The sequence below is a fragment of the Salmo trutta genome, chromosome 33 (assembly GCF_901001165.1).
Source record: "Salmo trutta chromosome 33, fSalTru1.1, whole genome shotgun sequence".
Taxonomy (NCBI): domain Eukaryota; kingdom Metazoa; phylum Chordata; class Actinopteri; order Salmoniformes; family Salmonidae; genus Salmo; species Salmo trutta.
In genome coordinates, this window is record NC_042989.1 from 15,135,366 (window position 1) to 15,153,011 (window position 17,646).

General features: G+C 44.0%; 1 long non-coding RNA gene and 1 pseudogene across 1 annotated transcript; both read left to right on the forward strand.

The window, feature by feature from the left end:
- Nucleotides 1-13,262: 13,262 nt before the first annotated feature.
- LOC115172118 (uncharacterized) lies at nucleotides 13,263-14,330 on the forward strand. Its single transcript, XR_003871380.1, has 2 exons — nucleotides 13,263-13,303; nucleotides 13,429-14,330. It is a non-coding gene; the product is annotated as an uncharacterized LOC115172118 (long non-coding RNA).
- Nucleotides 14,331-17,070: 2,740 nt separating this feature from the next.
- Nucleotides 17,071-17,646, forward strand: part of LOC115172070 (26S proteasome regulatory subunit 10B-like) — a 41,577-nt pseudogene continuing 41,001 nt past the window's right edge.

Here is a 17,646-nt window from a genome sequence, read left to right on the forward strand (position 1 = left end):
GGACCAGGAATTCCATATGGGGTGTGTGCGCAGAGTACACTAAATTAGGAGGGTTGCAGCCAAGGGGTGGGGAGCGTCTGTAAAGCCTATAGGGAGAGGAGAGAACAGATATAGAAAACATACACATTGTTGACAAAGCTACAAAAGAGCAAAATAACAATACTCAAGTGAGAGAGTGATGGTTTGAGAACATTCCAAGATTTGAAAGATACACACACATTACCAGGCAACTTCTTTTTCCTATATTTACAACTTATATTTACAACTGGCCTATGGAGTCCCCTGGGAAACCCAACTACCGAACCATCCAATGATGGGATTTATAAATAAATGATCTGGTCTTCCGAAAGGACTGATCTCTATTATATATAAACAACTTTAGGAAAGCTCATATTCTGAGCTAGCCATAAAAAAGTATGGTCCACAAATCTAATTAAATCTGAACAACCGGAACAGAATATGGAAAAATATGACCTTGACATCCTGTGATCCGAACCATCAATTTATACATTTTAAGTTTGTTCACAGACTGTATTTAACACCAATAACAAGTTTTACGATTAAATTATCCCTGACTCCCAACTGTTCACTGTGTCCTCTAAATCAGATAGGCACATTCCTTTATATGATGTGGGAGTGCCTTGCAGTCAAATGCTTCTGGGGCGAAGTTCCAAAATTAATTTTGAAGTACATGAATTTAAATATTGCATCTGTTATGTTACTTAATGATGATAGCTCCTTGAATCTCTCGATCAATCAGAGACGATTACTGCAATTACCATCACACTACCACCACCATGCTTGACCGTTAATATGAGGTTCTTACTGTGGAATGCAATGTTTGGTTTTCGCCAGACATTATGGCCATCTCGTCCAGAACGTTGATTCAAGTTTGCCAGAAAGCACCTGGAAATACCTGGATGATCATCAATACTCTTTGAAGAATGTTCTATGGACAGATGAATCAAAAGTATAACATTTTGGACAATATGGGTCCCATTTATACCTGTCAAAAACCAAAACTGCATTCCACAGTAAGAACCTCATACCAACGGTCAAGCATGGTGGTGGTAGTGTGATGGTTTGGGGATACTTTGCTGCTTCAGGACCTGGACGACATGCCTTAATAGAAGGAACCATGAATTCTGCTCTGTATCAGAGAATTCTACAGGAGAATGTCAGGTCATCCGTCTGTGAGCAGCAAGACAATGATCCAAAACACACAATCAAGTCTACATGGAAATGGCTAAAAACCAACACATTTGAAGTTTTGGAATGACCTAGTCAAAGTCCAGACCTAATCCCAATTGAGATGTTGTGGCAGGACTTGAAACGAGCAATTGCATGCTTGAAAACCCACAAATGTCGCTGAGTTAAAGCAGCTCTACATGGAAGAGTGGGCCAAAATTCCTCCACAGCGACGTGAGCGACTGATCAACAACTACAGGAAATGTTTGGTTGCAGTCATTACAGCTAAAGGTGGCACAACCAGTGATTGTAAGGGGGAAATTACTTTTTCACACATGGGCATTGGGTGTTGTATAATTTTGTTTATGAAATAAATATGTAATTGTGTTATTTGTTCACTCAGGTTCCCTATCTAACATTAGGTTTTGAGCTGATAACATTCACTATAAAACATATGCAAACAGAGAGACAATTTAAAAGGAGGGAAATACTATACAGCACTATAGTGAGCTCGAAAAGTATTGAGACAGTGACACATTTGTTGTTGTTTTGGCTCTGTGCTCCAGCACTTTGGATTTGAAATGATACAATGACTATGAGGTTAAAGTTCAGACTGTAAGCTTTAATTTGAGGGTATCTTCATCCATATCTTTGCACGTAGGGGATCAAAAGTATATGAACAAATTCACTTCTATGTGTATTAGAGAAGTCAAAATGGATGCATTTGCTTCATGTTTTGGTTGTGTTTCAGATTATTTTGTGCCAAATAGAAATTCAAGGTAAATAATGTATTGTGTCATTTTGGAGTCACTTTTATTGTAAATAAGAATAGAATATGTTTCTTAACACTTCTACATTAAACTGTATACATTTGTTACTTGCAACAAAAAAATGACAAAACAATTAAAAACTTGGTCCCTAACTTTTTTTTGACTCAGTTTGCTCTCTTTAAGATTCTACCATTGGGGTCATTGTTGTTGGTCAGAACAGAACTGTTACTAGCTGTGCGTAGGTTATATATCCACTCACTCAGGGTAGTGTTCATATCATCGTGACAACGGCATGCCAGAGAAGCCCAATCTTCATCACACCACCTGGAGTTTATCTTCAGGGGAGATACATACAAACATTCACACATCAGTCCTTACAAACATACAAAACAGATCCTATTCCGTCTGTGGTTAGAGATTAGATGGCCCAATCTCCCACCCGCCCTGACAGTGGAACTGTTGGAAATGACATTTTTGCCATCAGACTGTGAAGACTTTTGCGTGACAACAGACCATCTCTCCAAAAACAACAGGAGGAGAGGGGGAGAGGAGATCAGATTGAGATTGAGGTTCTCAGGAACTCTCCTCTTCAATGTGTTTTGCCATGAAGGAGAGGTTCCTATCAAGTTAGCAAGTGGTTTGATATTAGAGTGGCCACAGGCCAGGAGTGTAAATATAAACAACAGAATATTGAAATACACACATATACAGTATATAAACATGCAAGTACACACCCTTATAGAAATACTCCAATATGAATACGCACACGCACACACACTCCCACACAGAGATCCAGCACTGAATCAAACACTAGATCAAACACCTTCTTTCATCTCACTTGTGTGTTTATCATGTTTTCCTTCTGGGGAAAACTATGCATCTCGTTTGGATATCTTCCCCTCTTTCTCTCTAATCTAGGTTGGACATTGTCTCTGCTTCCATCTGTACACAGGTGAGCTATCTCATCCTATCACAGCCCTTCATCCTGCCAAGCATGGGGATTCACAGCTCAGGGGCTGCTATCTGGGCGGCGACTGAACTTTATCTGGCCATGGGGGCACCAGGGGCGGAGATGGCTCACGACGCAAGATCAGACAAGTCCATGCCATGCCAACTCTCAGGTGATGTTGCAAAACTCACTCTGGAGATTCAAGATAGCCAGACAGTGGGATAGTTGGGTTTCGTATCAAGCATGTTTTTCCAAATTAGAGATTTGCTTCTATTAGAGCTGAACATTATTTGGGTTTAATATGATCCGTCTGAAGTTTGAGAGGAGTTGAATAGTGTTGCTTGAAGTTGGCCCTATAGGATCTGGTTTAAGGTCAGATTAGCCTTTTTTCTCTCAAGAGTTAACGTTAGGGATTATACTATGCACTGTAAATTGATCTTATATCTGTGTTACTTTATCAGAAAACTCTATATCTTGAGCCAATTACTGTGGGAGGAAACAACATGTCGGCATGCCACAGAACCTTTTCACCCAAAGTCATTTGGAGTTCCTCAGATAGTGTGTCCATTGTGTTTGTGAGTCACTTTGTGAGTCAATGCTGTTTGTGAGTCAGTTTATGACTCGAGTCATTGTATTTCCTGCTACACAGAGACTTCCTAATTTTTCTAGGTACCTGCTGTTTTGAACAAAATGTTTCCCTAATTTGAGGCTAAGAGGGTTGTACATGGAGTATTACTAAGCAGAGGCCCTGACTAAAATTGCCTCGTTACCACAGCTTCACTACATTTCCCCATCTAAAGGTGACACTCTCTCCCACACACACTGTTTTCAAGCATGTTTTTAGTATGTCCTCCAGTTGTGAATGGAAATGTGACATTATGGTGATTTTGTACAACAATAATTACAGTTAGTCCATATACAAGTAAAAGAGTGCAGGTAGAATTGCAGAATTAAATCTGGAAATAAGTTATTTCCTCTCCCCCCCACCCTCCTCCTAATAAACACACACACACACACACACACACACACACACACACACACACACACACACACACACACACACACACACACACACACACACACACACACAATGTTCCCTGATCTTTTTCCATACACTAAGTACCACCTTACAAAAGGGACCCTCCAGGTCAAGCCATACAACCCAACCATAGGAGCAGGGGATGAAAATGAGGAGCAGTGGAGTACTGGGTCAACCTACACACAGCACAGTTGTACCCTCAAATGGCTCCCTGGCTACCAACCTTTCCCCTCTACAGTATCTCTGCAGTGTTGAGTGGAGGGATTTGACTCCTTTCATCGCAGCCCTAGTGCCTGTGGACAGGAAGAGCAGGGATATCTGGAGAATTAGTTATTCTGATGAGAGTATGGTCCAGAGCCTGAGCCATTGAAATACAGTACAGTACAGTACAGTTTGGCCAAATGTCCACCAATTTGGCTTTAAAGGATCCATCTCAGTGAATCTCAAATGCAACATGGAAGGTCCTTGAACTGTAGTTTGTGCCAGTTTATCTAAGGTCAGCGGCCTAGAATATTTCAGTGTAGGCTAGTATAGTCATGTTATATTTTAGTGTAGCCTATATTTCCCAGACACACACACATGCATGCACAGTAGCGCACGCACGCACGCACGCACGCACGCACGCACGCACACACACACACACACACACACACACACACACACACACACGCGCGCGCGCGCGCACACACACACACGCGCGCACACACACACACACACACACACACGCGCACACACACACACACACACACACTTCAAAGGGAGCAGATATTAGAGCCTGTGTAATAACTGGGGCATGGTATCTGTGTGCTCTTGCTGGCCACCTTTCTTCTGAAATGAATACACCCTGACTCAAATACAGAACAGAAAGGCAAATACATATTCACAGAAACACATGGTTTTCTTTCAAGGCTCAATCCTTTTGCTTATTCTCTTGGTTTGAGATTCAATTCTGTGTACTTCCACTGACATAAAAAATACTAATTCCTTGTTTTTACAAAATGGTCTGCACAGATATGCACGCATACTCACACACATGCACACAAACAAACAAACACACACACACACACACACACACACACACACACACACACACACACACACACACACACACACACACACATTAATACCTTGTCAGGATTAAAGCTAAGTTACCCACATGTGCCAATAAGAAGATGTACCTTCGTTTCCCCCCCTCATGTTAACTCAGCAATCCCACGTGATGGAGACAAGATAACAGTCTGGGAGATTTCTGAAGAGGTGTACAGCAGCCTGCCTGTGTTTGTTTCACAGTCTCTCCCCACCATGCTTAGCCACAAACCATACTTATCTCTCTGGCTATTAAAGCCCGATAGCAAGGCGTTGGAGCGGTTTCGGCTCTTTGGGCCTCAGAAATGTAGATAAGAGGCAAATATGGGCATCATATTTCCAGGCATCGTCACAATATATTTCCCCCCGAGGGAACGTCAGACGAAGCCGTTCCTGACATTCCTGGGCTGTGAGCGTTATCTTCTGTTTTGACCAACGTTCTAGAGAGAGCTCATAAGAGACAGGGTTGAACCTGTGAGCATTTAGAGATGAGATCTTACTCTGTGTGCCCTGATTTCAAGCATGTTTTTAGTATGTTGTGAATGGAAATGTGACATTATGGTGATTTTGTACAACAATAATTACAGTTAGTCCATATACAAGTAAAAGAGTGCAGGTAAAATTACAGAATTAAATCTGGAAATAAGTTCTTTCCTCTCCCCCTCCCCCCCTTCCTAATATACACACACACACACACACACACACACACACACACACACACACACACACACACACACACACACACACACACACACACACACACACACACACACACACACACAGCTGGCAGAGGGAGGCCCAACCCACAGCCTGATCTTGTTAGTAGAGCGGCTGTGAGTGCAGCCACACCTCAGAAAGAATGAAAGAGAAGATGGGAAGAGCGAGTGCTCCGCCGTCGACCTCTTTCCTCTCTCACGTTATCCTGAGGCGTGGAGGCTCTGTGGAGGCTCTGGGGCCGGTTAACTGGCCTGCAGCTTGGGGCCTGACAGCATGGCCATCCCCGGGCCCCATCTCCATCTGATCACTGTCACGACTTGCGCACACACACTTCCACGCAAACATGTGCAGTACACACACACTGAGTACACATCAAATTATATCCATACATACACACGATACAGATCATTTACATATCCACGCACGTACAGACACACGGGGGGGGGGGGGGGGGCGGGGGTTGACTAGCACCAAACCAGCTAGGAAGATTAGAGGAAGTGTTTTGCTCATAAGACGGCAGATGTAAAGCACATCCTAAATATACCTGGCCACATATAGGTACCAAACATAACACCTTGAATGAAGGCTAGAAAGCTACCATCAACATAGAGGTGGACAAATGAATACCTTTCATGTAGCCTACACTCTGCATTAATGTGCTGCCACAAGTCCAGAACTATGAGCAGAGCGAATTAAGTGGATTTGAGCAGCACATAGTCTGGGGTCTGGGAGGGAGGCAGCATGGTGGGGAGGGGGGACTGAGCTCACAGCTGGGAGAGTGGTGTGTGTAAACGGTGCCAAAGCCCCAGCACATGACTCCCCTTCACTTGTCAAAATCACCATGTGTGCAATAATGTGATTACAGCCTAGTTACATATTATGATTTAAAACAACTTCAGAGTGTGTGTGTGTGTTTTTGATTTTACTATCTTTGTGAGGACCAGAAGTCCTCACAATGATAGCAAAACAAGTACAATTCGGAGAAGTGAGGACATTTTGCCTGTCACCACAAGGAAAAAGGCTATTTTTGGCTTAGGGGTTAGGTTTATCTCCCCCGACGTCATTAGGGTTAGGGTAAGATTTAGGGTTAGGGGTTCATTTTAAGGTTAGGGTTAGAGGTTTGGGTTTAATGTCAGGGTTATGGTTAGGTTTAGGGTTAGGGTTAAAGGGTTATGGAAAGTAGGATTTTGAATGGGAATCAATTGTTTGGTCTTCACAAGGATAGCAGAACAAACGTGCCTGCGTGTGTACGTGTATGTGTATGTATGTGTGTATGTATGTGTATGTATGTGTACACTACCGTTCAAAAGTTTGGGGTCACTTAGAAATGTCCTTGTTTTTGAAAGAAAAGCTATTTTCTTGTCCATTAAAATAACATCAAATTGATCAGAAATACAGTGTAGACATTGTAGTGTTGTAAATGACTATTGTAGCTGGAAACGGATGATTTTTTATGTAATATCTACATAGGCGTACAGAGGCCCATTATCAGCAACCATCACTCCTGTGTTCCAATGGCACGTTGTGTTAGCTAATCCAAGTTTATCATTTTAAAAGGCAAATTGATCATTAGAAAACACTAATGCAATTATGTTAGAACAGCTGAAAACTGTTGTCCTGATTAAAGAAGCAATAAAACTGGCCTCCTTTAGACTAGTTGAGTATCTGGAGCATCAGCATTTGTCGGTTCGATTACATGCTCAAAATGGCCAGAAACAAAGAACTTTCTTCTGAAACGCATCAGTCTATTCTTGTTCTGAGAAATTAAGGCTATTGCATGCGAGAAATTGCCAAGAAACTGAAGATTTCGTACAACGCTGTGTACTACTCACTTCACAGTACAGCGCAAACTGGCTCTAACCAGAATAGAAAGAGGAGTGGGAGGCTCTGGTGCACAACTGAGCATTTTAGAGTTTGAGAAGCAGACGCCTCACAAGTCCTCAACTGGCAGCTTCATTAAATAGTACCCGCAAAACACCAGTTTCAACATCAACAGTGAAGAGGGGTCTCCGGGATGCTGGCCTTCTAGGCAGAGTTGCAAAGAAAAAGCCATCTCAGACTGGTCAATAAAAAGAAAAGATTAAGATGGGCAAAAGAACACGGACACTGGACAGAGGAACTCTGCCTAGAAGGCCAGCATCCCAGAGTCCCCTCTTCACTGTTGACGTTGAGACTGGTGTTTTGCGGGTACTATTTAATGACGCTGCCAGTTGAGGACTTGTGAGGCGTCTGTTTCTCAAACTAGACACTAATGTACTTGTCCTCTTGCTCAGCTGTGCACCGGGGCCTCCCACTCCTCTTTCTATTCTGGTTAGAGCCGGTTTGCGCTGTAATGTGAAGGGAGTAGTACACAGCATTGTACGAGATCTTCAGTTTCTTGGCAATTTCTCGCATGGAATAGCCTTCATTTCTCAGAACAAGTATAAACTGACGAGTTTCAGAAGAAAGTTATTTGTTTCTGGCCATTTTGAGTCTGTAATCAAACCCAGAAATGCTGATGCTCCAGTGTGCAAAGGACAGATCCCCACAGAGAGGGGATTTCCGGTTAGAGTCATCTAAATGAGGCCAGTTTTAATACTTCTTTAATCAGGACAACAGTTTTCAGCTGTGCTAACATAATTGCAAAAGGGTTTTCTAATGATCAATTAGCCTTTTAAAATGATCAACTTGGATTAGCTAACACAACGTGCCATTGGAACACAGGAGTGATGGTTGCTGATAATGGATAAATAATTGTATGTTATTTTAATGGACCAAAAAATTGCTTTTATTTCAAAAACAAGTACATTTCTAAGTGACCCCAAACTTTTGAACAGTAGTGCACGTATGTGTGTGTGCGTGTGCGTGTGTGTGTGTATGTGTATGCATTTGCGTGCATGTGAGGGGCAGGAAAGGGGCGAGAAGGGTTGGTGAGGGGTGCGTGAACAGGGTGGTAATGGGGAGATGTGGATTTCTGCCCCAGCTTTCCCTCTACTCTCTATCTCCCCCTGTAGTGCATGGGGGGAAGCTGGGTGGGGGTTTCGGGGTGACCGTCTGGGTCTTGTCATGAATACACAGGTTGGGGGAACGCTTGATGTCATTCTCTCCCTCTATGTAGCCCTGCACCACCCCAGCCTCAGCCCCCAATTCAACGATACAAAATCACTACACTGCACACAAGGCGTTGTCATCGCAGGTGCAGCCGAGATTCGCCAGGATAAATGAACGCTTCCAGCTCAAGATGTTTTTTTTCTTCTCTTTCCTTTTTTCTTCCCTCCCTATGTCTCTGAGTTGTTTCCAGGCAGGCAGGGCTTCAGTGCAGAAGGGGAACAGCAGGTCCAGATCAGCCCCACACATCACAGTGAAGCCCAGTCTTCTGGCTTCTTTAAACAGGTTTCTGTCATCCCAAACCACCTCGACCAGGGGTCAATTTTAATACCTAGCTTCTGATGCCTGCTTCTCTGCCTGCCTGCCTGCCTCTCTGCTTGCCTCTCTGCCTGCCTCTCTATCTTGCTGCCTCTCTTCCTGATTCCTTGCCTTGCCTGCCTGTCTCCTTGGCTGTCTGCCTGCCTCTGTGCCTGCATTTCTGCTTCTTTGCCCGCCTGCCTGCCCCTTGGCTCACTCCTATAAACTGTGTAGGGTAGCCAACAGAACAGAACAGAGGAGGGTGTGAGATTGTCTCTCCACGTATGTCCATGACTACACAGGAAGGCCTCTGAGCCCCCATCCTGCGTGGCATGGTTCTCTCCCCGGTCAGGTGGTATTTTTGCTACAGGGCAAGGTGGAGGTGGAGGAGGAAGAAGGAGGTGGTGGTGTTGGGGGAGTGTACTGTAGCTGTAGCTGGTTTTCTCAGCTTGTTATAGGCTGGATCCCTTCCACACAATGCCAGCCAGGCATGAAGACCGCCGCTAACGACTCACTCCTGGGCATCTGGAAGTGAGAGAGCGATGGCCTAGCCCGGAATACCACCCATCTCGGGGCCTGGCTAAGAAAAACAAACACCAGTGGTCACAGAGAGGGGATTTCCGGTTAGAGTCATCTAATACCTCCCAGGAATCCCAGATTTCCCTGAATCCAGAGTGGAAGAGCCCAGGCCGTCATAAGCCGCTCAGGAGCGCTGTAATACCACTATAAGTTCTACCTTTCCGCATTACAGTCTGTCAGCTTAGCACCGTGCCTCCGTCTACCCCACTCTGTGCCTCTTTGGTTACCTCACATGAAGGAAATAAGAGTAGATTTCAATAGACAGGACTGGAAAGATCAAGTCAATTGCCATAAATAACTAAATTGGTCAATTCCCCATTTGCATTTTAGAATTTCTTGGCCATTTATATTTTTCCACCCACAATTGCTTCCATTGTGTTAAGTGGAGACGCGGTTGTCTGTCCCAGTATGTCTAACTAACTCTGGGGCCATGGCCCAGAGATAAGGTTGGGTTTTAAGGAGGGCATTTGGCCTTGTTCCCCCTCTCGGGGTCCTGAGACTGGGACTGTGGTGTGAATTAGGTCGGGCAACAGGATTTAAGCGCTTAAACCCGGAGAGAGCCAGTGACAGCAGTCTGCTTGATGTCTGAGACCCGAGGTGACCGGATGATCATAGGAGAAATGGGTCGGTGACCCAGGTAGCGAGTGGCCATGTTTTAGGCCGGTGCCCTAATTCTTTCACCAAGTCCTTTGCAGTGCACACTCTTAGAAAAAAAGGTGCTATCTAGAACCTGAAAGGGTTCTTCGGCTATCTCCATAGGAGAATCCTTTGAAGAACCCTTTTGGTTCCAGGTAGAACCCTTTCCACAGAGGGTTCTACATGGAACCCAAAAGGGTTCTACCTGGAACCAAAAAGGGTTCTCCTATGGGGACAGCTGAAGAACCCTTTTGGAACCCTTTTTTGGCGTTATTAGGCCCTGTCCGGGGGTATCATCGGATGGGGCCACAGTGTCTTCTGATCCTTCCTGTCTCAGCCTCCAGTATTTATGCTGCAGTAGTTTATGTGTCGGGGGCCTAGGGTCAGTCTGTTACATCTGGAGTATTCTCTTGTCTTATCCGGTGTCCTGTGTGAATGTAAATATGCTCTCTCTAATTCTCTCTTTCTCTCTTTCTTTCTTTCTCTCGGAGGACCTGAGCCCTAGGACCATGCCTCAGGACTACCTGGCATGATGACTCCTTGCTGTCCCCAGTCCACCTGGCCATGCTGCTGCTCCAGTTTCAACTGTTCTGCCTGCGGCTACGGAACCCTGACCTGTTCACCGGACGTGCTTGTTGCACCCTCGACAACTACTATGATTATTATTATTTGACCATGCTGGTCATTTACGAACATTTTAACATCTTGACCATGTTCTGTTATAATATCCACCCGGCACAGCCAGAAGAGGACTGGCCACCCCTCATAGCCTGGTTCCTCTCTAGGTTTCTTCCTAGGTTTTTGGCCTTTCTCAGGAGTTTTTCCTAGGGAGTTTTTCCCAGCCACCGTGCTTCTTTCACATGCATTGCTTGCTGTTTGGGGTTTTAGGCTGGGTTTCTGTACAGCACTTTGAGATTTCAGCTGATGTACGAAGGGCTATATAAATAAATTTGATTTGATTTGATTTGACACAACCCAGACTCCTCCTAAAAATCACTTACGGAACTTTCTATTGGCTGTTTAGAAAGTACAGATTCCTTTGGTGGTGTTTGATGAGCTTCAGTCCAATTGCTTTTATGAGCTCTTTAGGTTTCTGTGATGAGATATCTGTGCGAATTTTCAGACAGACCCATTGCTTTGTTCAGAGCACAGTGTCCATAGCATGTCTCGTGTGCTAGGTGTGGCCCAGGCTGTTTACGTCCTCCTGGTCCTCCTGTTACCAGTAGAACACTATACAGTGAGGGAAAAAAGTATTTGATCCCCTGCTGATTTTGTACGTTTGCCCACGGACAAAGAAATGATCAGTCTATAATTTTAATGGTAGGTTTATTTGAACAATAAGAGACAGAATAACATACAAAAAATCCAGAAAAACGCATGTCAAAAATGTTATAAAATGATTTGCGTTTTAATGTGGGAAATAAGTATTTGACCCCTGTGCAAAACATGACTTAGTACTTGGTGGCAAAACCCTTGTTGGCAATCACAGAGGTCAGACGTTTCTTGTAGTTGGCCACCAGGTTTGCACACATCTCAGGAGGGATTTTGTCCAACTCCTCTTTGCAGATCTTCTCCAAGTCATTAAGGTTTCGAGGCTGACGTTTGGCAACTCGAACCTTCAGCTCCCTCCATAGATTTTCTATGGGATTAAGGTCTGGAGACTGGCTAGGCCACTCCAGGACCTTAATGTGCTTCTCCTTGAGCCACTCCTTTGTTGCCTTGGCCGTGTGTTTTGGGTCATTGTCATGCTGGAATACCCCTCCACGACCCATTTTCAATGCCCTGGCTGAGGGAGGGAGGTTCTCACCCAAGATTTGACGGTACATGGCCCCGTCCATCGTCCCTTTGATGCGGTGAAGTTGTCCTGTCCCCTTAGCAGAAAAACACCCCCAAAGCATAATGTTTCCACCTCAATGTTTGACGGTGGAGATGGTGTCCTAGGCAGCATTCCTCCTCCTCCAAACACGGTGAATTGAGTTGATGCCAAAGAGCTCCATTTTGGTCTCATCTGACCACAACACTTTCACCAGTTGTCCTCTGAGTCATTCAGATGTTCATTGGCAAACTTCAGACGGCCATGTATATGTGCTTTCTTGAGCAGGGGGACCTTGCGGACGCTGCAGGATTTCAGTCCTTCATGGCGTAGTGTGTTACCAATTGTTTTCTTGGTGACTATGGTCCCAGCTGCCTTGAGATCATTGACAAGATCCTCCTGTGTAGTTCTGGGCTGATTCCTCACCGTTCTCATGATCATTGCAACTCCACGAGGTGAGATCTTGCATGGAGCCCCAGGCCGAGGGAGATTGACAGTTCTTTTGTGTTTCTTCCATTTGCAAATAATCGCACCAAATGTTGTCACCTTCTCACCAAGCTGCTTGGCGATGGTCTTGCAGCCCATCCCAGCCTTGTGTAGGTCTACAATCTTGTCCCTGACATCCTTGGAGAGCTCTTTGGTCTTGGCCATGGTGGAGAGTTTGGAATCTGATTGATTGATTGCTTCTGTGGACAGGTGTCTTTTTTACAGGTAACAAACTGAGATTAGGAGCACTCCCTTTAAGAGTGTGCTCCTAATCTCAGCTCGTTACCTGTATATAAGACACCTGGGAAATCTTTCTGACTGAGAGGGGGTCAAATACTTATTTCCCTCATTAAAATGCAAATCAATTTATAACATTTTTGACATGCGTTTTTCTGGATATTTTTGTTGTTATTCTGTCGCTCACTGTTCAAATAAACCTACCATTAAAATGATAGACTGATCCTTTCTTTGTCAGTGGGCAAACGTACAAAATTAGCAGGGGATCAAATACTTTTTTCCCCCACTGTAATATAGTGTAACAGGGGTCAACATCCCACAGCTGGTTGGACTGGAGGATGATACGGTGCTGGTGGAAAGCTATGGCTGGAAACAACACCTGACTCTGTACCACAGATCAAGCAGTACCAGCACTTCAGGTGAAAACAATTTTCATTGCATTGTATGAGGTTATTCTTCTTATATAAACTTGGGAGGTGAATTGATGTTGTGCAAGGTTGAAATGTTTTCTCATTTGTTGTTGTTGTTATTCTATGTTTTACAGCTTCGATGCTCTGGAGCCTGGTGTTGGTGTCGCCATGGAGGGTTCGGACTCAGTCGGGACCAGGTTTAAGCTGCTGCGCAACGCTGACATCCTTCCTCCCATAGATGGTCTGCCTGTACAATCACCACCTGGACTTTACACAGCTAGACAAACTTATCTTTTTGACACGATCAGGAAGTTTTGCGACGAAGAAGCTATGGACGTCACATGACCTGCACCAAAGTCAAGGGCAGGACAGAAACAGGCTCTCCGAATGTAGCTTCCCTTGTTCATGTGTGGTTCGGATGGACCAGTCATCAGCACTATCTGCAGTGCCTCTATTCAAATGACTCTCTCCTAACACACACACCATACGTTGCTGCTACAAAAGAAAAATTATCCTGCTGCTCAGCCACTTTACCCCTGATTGCATGCATATACCTAACTACCTTGTCTATCACTGATATTGATATTGTTCTTGTACATACTGCATATTATTTTATTTATATTGATGCTATTTCTGATATTTCTGATATACAATTAACCATTTGGCTGTACCGTTTACACCTTCTGTAGAGTCCCATCCACTTAGCAAGACTTAGCAAAATATTGATATATAAAATTAATATTGATATGTGTGGTCGTAACATGATTTTGTGACATACCACAACAGTATCATGTGACCGTATCAAGAGTCCACCACATAAATATATGGCGCATACATCTGTTTACGTACTGTTTATGTACTGTATGTACATGTGCACCTCACTCAGGTTTCAACTCAGGTTGCATGGCCTTAACTTATGTATGGAATACTATGTGATAAGTGCATGTGTAACAGTATATAAAATATGCTAATGTACTGTTGTGAAGGCATTTGGGCAGTGGTGTAAAGTACTTCAGTAAAATACTACTTTTGTATTTTTTGGGGGTATCTGTACATTATTTTACTATCTATATTTTTGGCAACTTTTACTTTTACTTCACCACATTCCAGAAAAAAAGTACTTTTTACTCCATACATTTTCCCAAACACCCAAAAGTACTTGTTACATTTTGACTAGAGAATTGTCCAATTCACACACTTATCAAGAGAACATCCCTGGTCATCCACTGCCTCTGATCTGACGGACTCACTAAACAAAAATGCTTTATTTGTAAATTATGTCCGAGTGTTGTAGTCTGCACCTGCCTATCCGTCAATAAAAAATTAAAACAATTAGGCCGTCTGGTTTAATATAAGGAATTTTAAATGATTTACACGTTTACTTTTGATACTTAAGTACATTTTATCAATTCCATTTACTTTTGATACTTAAGTATTTTTAAAACCAACTACTTTTAGACTTGTACTCAAGTACTATTTTACTGGGTGACTTTTACTTCAGTCATTTTCTATTAAGGTATCTTTACTTTTACTCAAGTATGACAATTTTGTACTTTTTCCACCACTGGATGTGGCTGGGGGTTCTAGCATTTTTTTCTCATGACCCATCAATTTAGACAAGTGTGTCTGGGTAAACGTCATCTAATATTTATAAAATATTTTGATATGGACACTTTTTCCTTATTGTAGGCTAACTACCACTTTTAGTCTTAATCTTTACTACACTGCTTACTGTTTAGCACATGACCTCACATGTGAATCCTTAAACAGATGGGTGGGGCTGGCATAAAAGGGTGTGAACAATGCTGAATGGGTGTAGACAAATGAGAGCTCTCCAGTAGGTACCAAAACATTCAAAGGCCCTTTTCTCAAAAGTAAGTTTACAAGTTTATCAACTTTAAAAGCAGAATTTTTTCCCATTGTTCCTCAGAAATGCAGTGTATGATATAACATTTTGTAGCTCTGAGTCTCTACTTTTTACCAATGTAAAAATCTAATTTCAAATTTTGCTACAAAAGACCGAATCCAGGTGGTGAGTCACATATGTCCTGTAGGGTGTCTGCACAGAGTGGGTGAAAACACACTTTGGTGATTAAATTTCACTTCCTTACTTTATCAAATACATTTTACCAAGACAAATATAATTATTCATGTTCTGAATCGTTCAGTGGTGTCTTCTTTAACATATCATTAACATTATATCCAAAAAGTCGGATTTCGTAACCTTATACCCCCGATAATAAGCACTGAGTTCTGTTGACAGAGCGACGCAGCTTTCTCGCAGCCACTTTTGAGGATTTTACATGTTGTGGTACGTGTCTTCAAAGTTGTTTCCGCAAGTCACAAAAAGTCAAATTAGCATGACACGAGCTGAATTAAATTAAAAAGGCTTTGAAGATAATAATCTTGCTATACGCTCAGAGCTTTGTTGACATTTCACAGATACGCTTGTTTTGTGAGAAATCTTCGAAGAAGACCAGGAATTTCTAAAATATGAAAATACTACATCATGTCTCAAAATCGATATATTGAAAGATGATGAGTTCAACAGGAAAGCGAGCCTGTCAGGTAGCCTTAATTCTCGAACAGCATCCAGCCTAGCTTACGTGATGCTATAGACATTTTCCAGATTTTTGACCACTTTTTTTCTCTGGTTAGTCACCCTAGTTTTGTCCTTTTATAAGGATAAAAACTCCAATAACTTTTGAATGGATTATGATAGAGACATGAGGTTTGGACCATTGGCTTTCTTTGAAGAGTATCTACACAATTACACACTTGTACCCATTGGTCAAAAGATGTGTTTTTGATTAGACACCCTACTCTCTGGTGTCTCCAAGGCTAGGCAGTTTTGTCAGACTTGTATGTGGGGTCCCTGTGATGAGGCAGCTGTGCGAGTGTGTGTGTTAGAGTGTTTGCATTTGTGCATGCACATGTGTGTGTGTGCAGACAGATGCCAGGGTGCCGCTGGAGCCCATGTGACCTCTGGCCCTGGCGCTGCAGGATGGTGTGAATGAGCGAGGTCACCGCTTACCATGGCCTGATGGGAGTTGAGGCATCTGTCTCACTCATGATGAATAGAAAGCACCTGCACTGCTCAGGAGAACCTGGGGGAGAGAGAAAGCAAGAGGGAGAGAGAGACGGAGTAGGGAGGGCAAGAGAGAACGTCTAGTTTCAGCAACAAGAGACCTCACCTGCTAAGGAATGGAGCAATAAAACATACATCTAACAACCACACCACTAGCCCGACTCTACCGGCTCCCACCCATCTGCTGTCCTGCTAGCCTAAGAGGTCCAATCCTCCCTTCCATTACCACCCCCTCCCCTCTCTGCCATCTGAGATGTTTGTCTTGCTAATGAGGGAGGACCTCTGGGAGAATCATGCTTAATGCAAGGAGACCGCTCGCTCTGCCGCTTGGGGGTCTTAATAATGGCTAACCGCTCGCCGGGCCGAGGCTGAGGCCGAGCTGGGGTCCGAGGGGAGAGGACGGGAGGGGAGGGGGAATTGGTGAGCGAGGCCAAGAGAGAGAGAGGTTGGGGGATTGTTTGAACAGCTGGCATACTCAAGACAGGCCGTAACGGGATCCCTGCGTGGAAGTACGGATTACAGACACAGATTTTGGCAGACAAATATTAGCTGTCAAGCGCTGCAGCGGCCAGAGTGGTGGAGGAGTAGGGCCCTGCTTCCTGGAGGGAAGAGAGCCAGAGGAGGGGGGTTGCTAACATTGGTCCCCATAGGTCCTAACTTGACAGGGCGGCCTAGGGAGGTGTTGGGGATGACCCCCAAGGCTGGGGTGGGGGTGTGTGGGGACCCCCAGCCTGCACTAGGGGACAGCCCTGGGGCCCAGGGTCAAACCTGGAGTGATCCAACTACTATGAATTCCGAGGAGAGTGAGAGGGCAGTTAAAAAGGGGTTCAGGCACTGACATGGAGCCCTAAGCTCAGAAGACCCCTGTTAGCATTTCTGTACAGGCCTCACATATACAGAGGAAATTTGTTTTTACCTATACCCTTCCTCTCTGTTCCCTCTTACACAGAGCAGCACGTCAGTGGTGCAAGAACATTCCGTAACCACAAAAACAGGTCATTGCTAGGGCTGTTGCCGTGACCGTATTACCGCCACACAGGCAGTCACAAGTCATGAAGGAAGTAAAATTCCACGTGACTGTTTAGTCACTGTAATTAGGCTTCTCCAAGCTCTGATGCTGCTGCTGGTCATTAGTAGACTACCAAACTTACTATCTGCCTGGTACTCAGCACTATATTGTCCCTCTAATCACTCTGACATCAATGCAAATGTAATTGAAAATCTAATCAAACACTTAATGAGAGCCCATGAGATCATGTTGCGC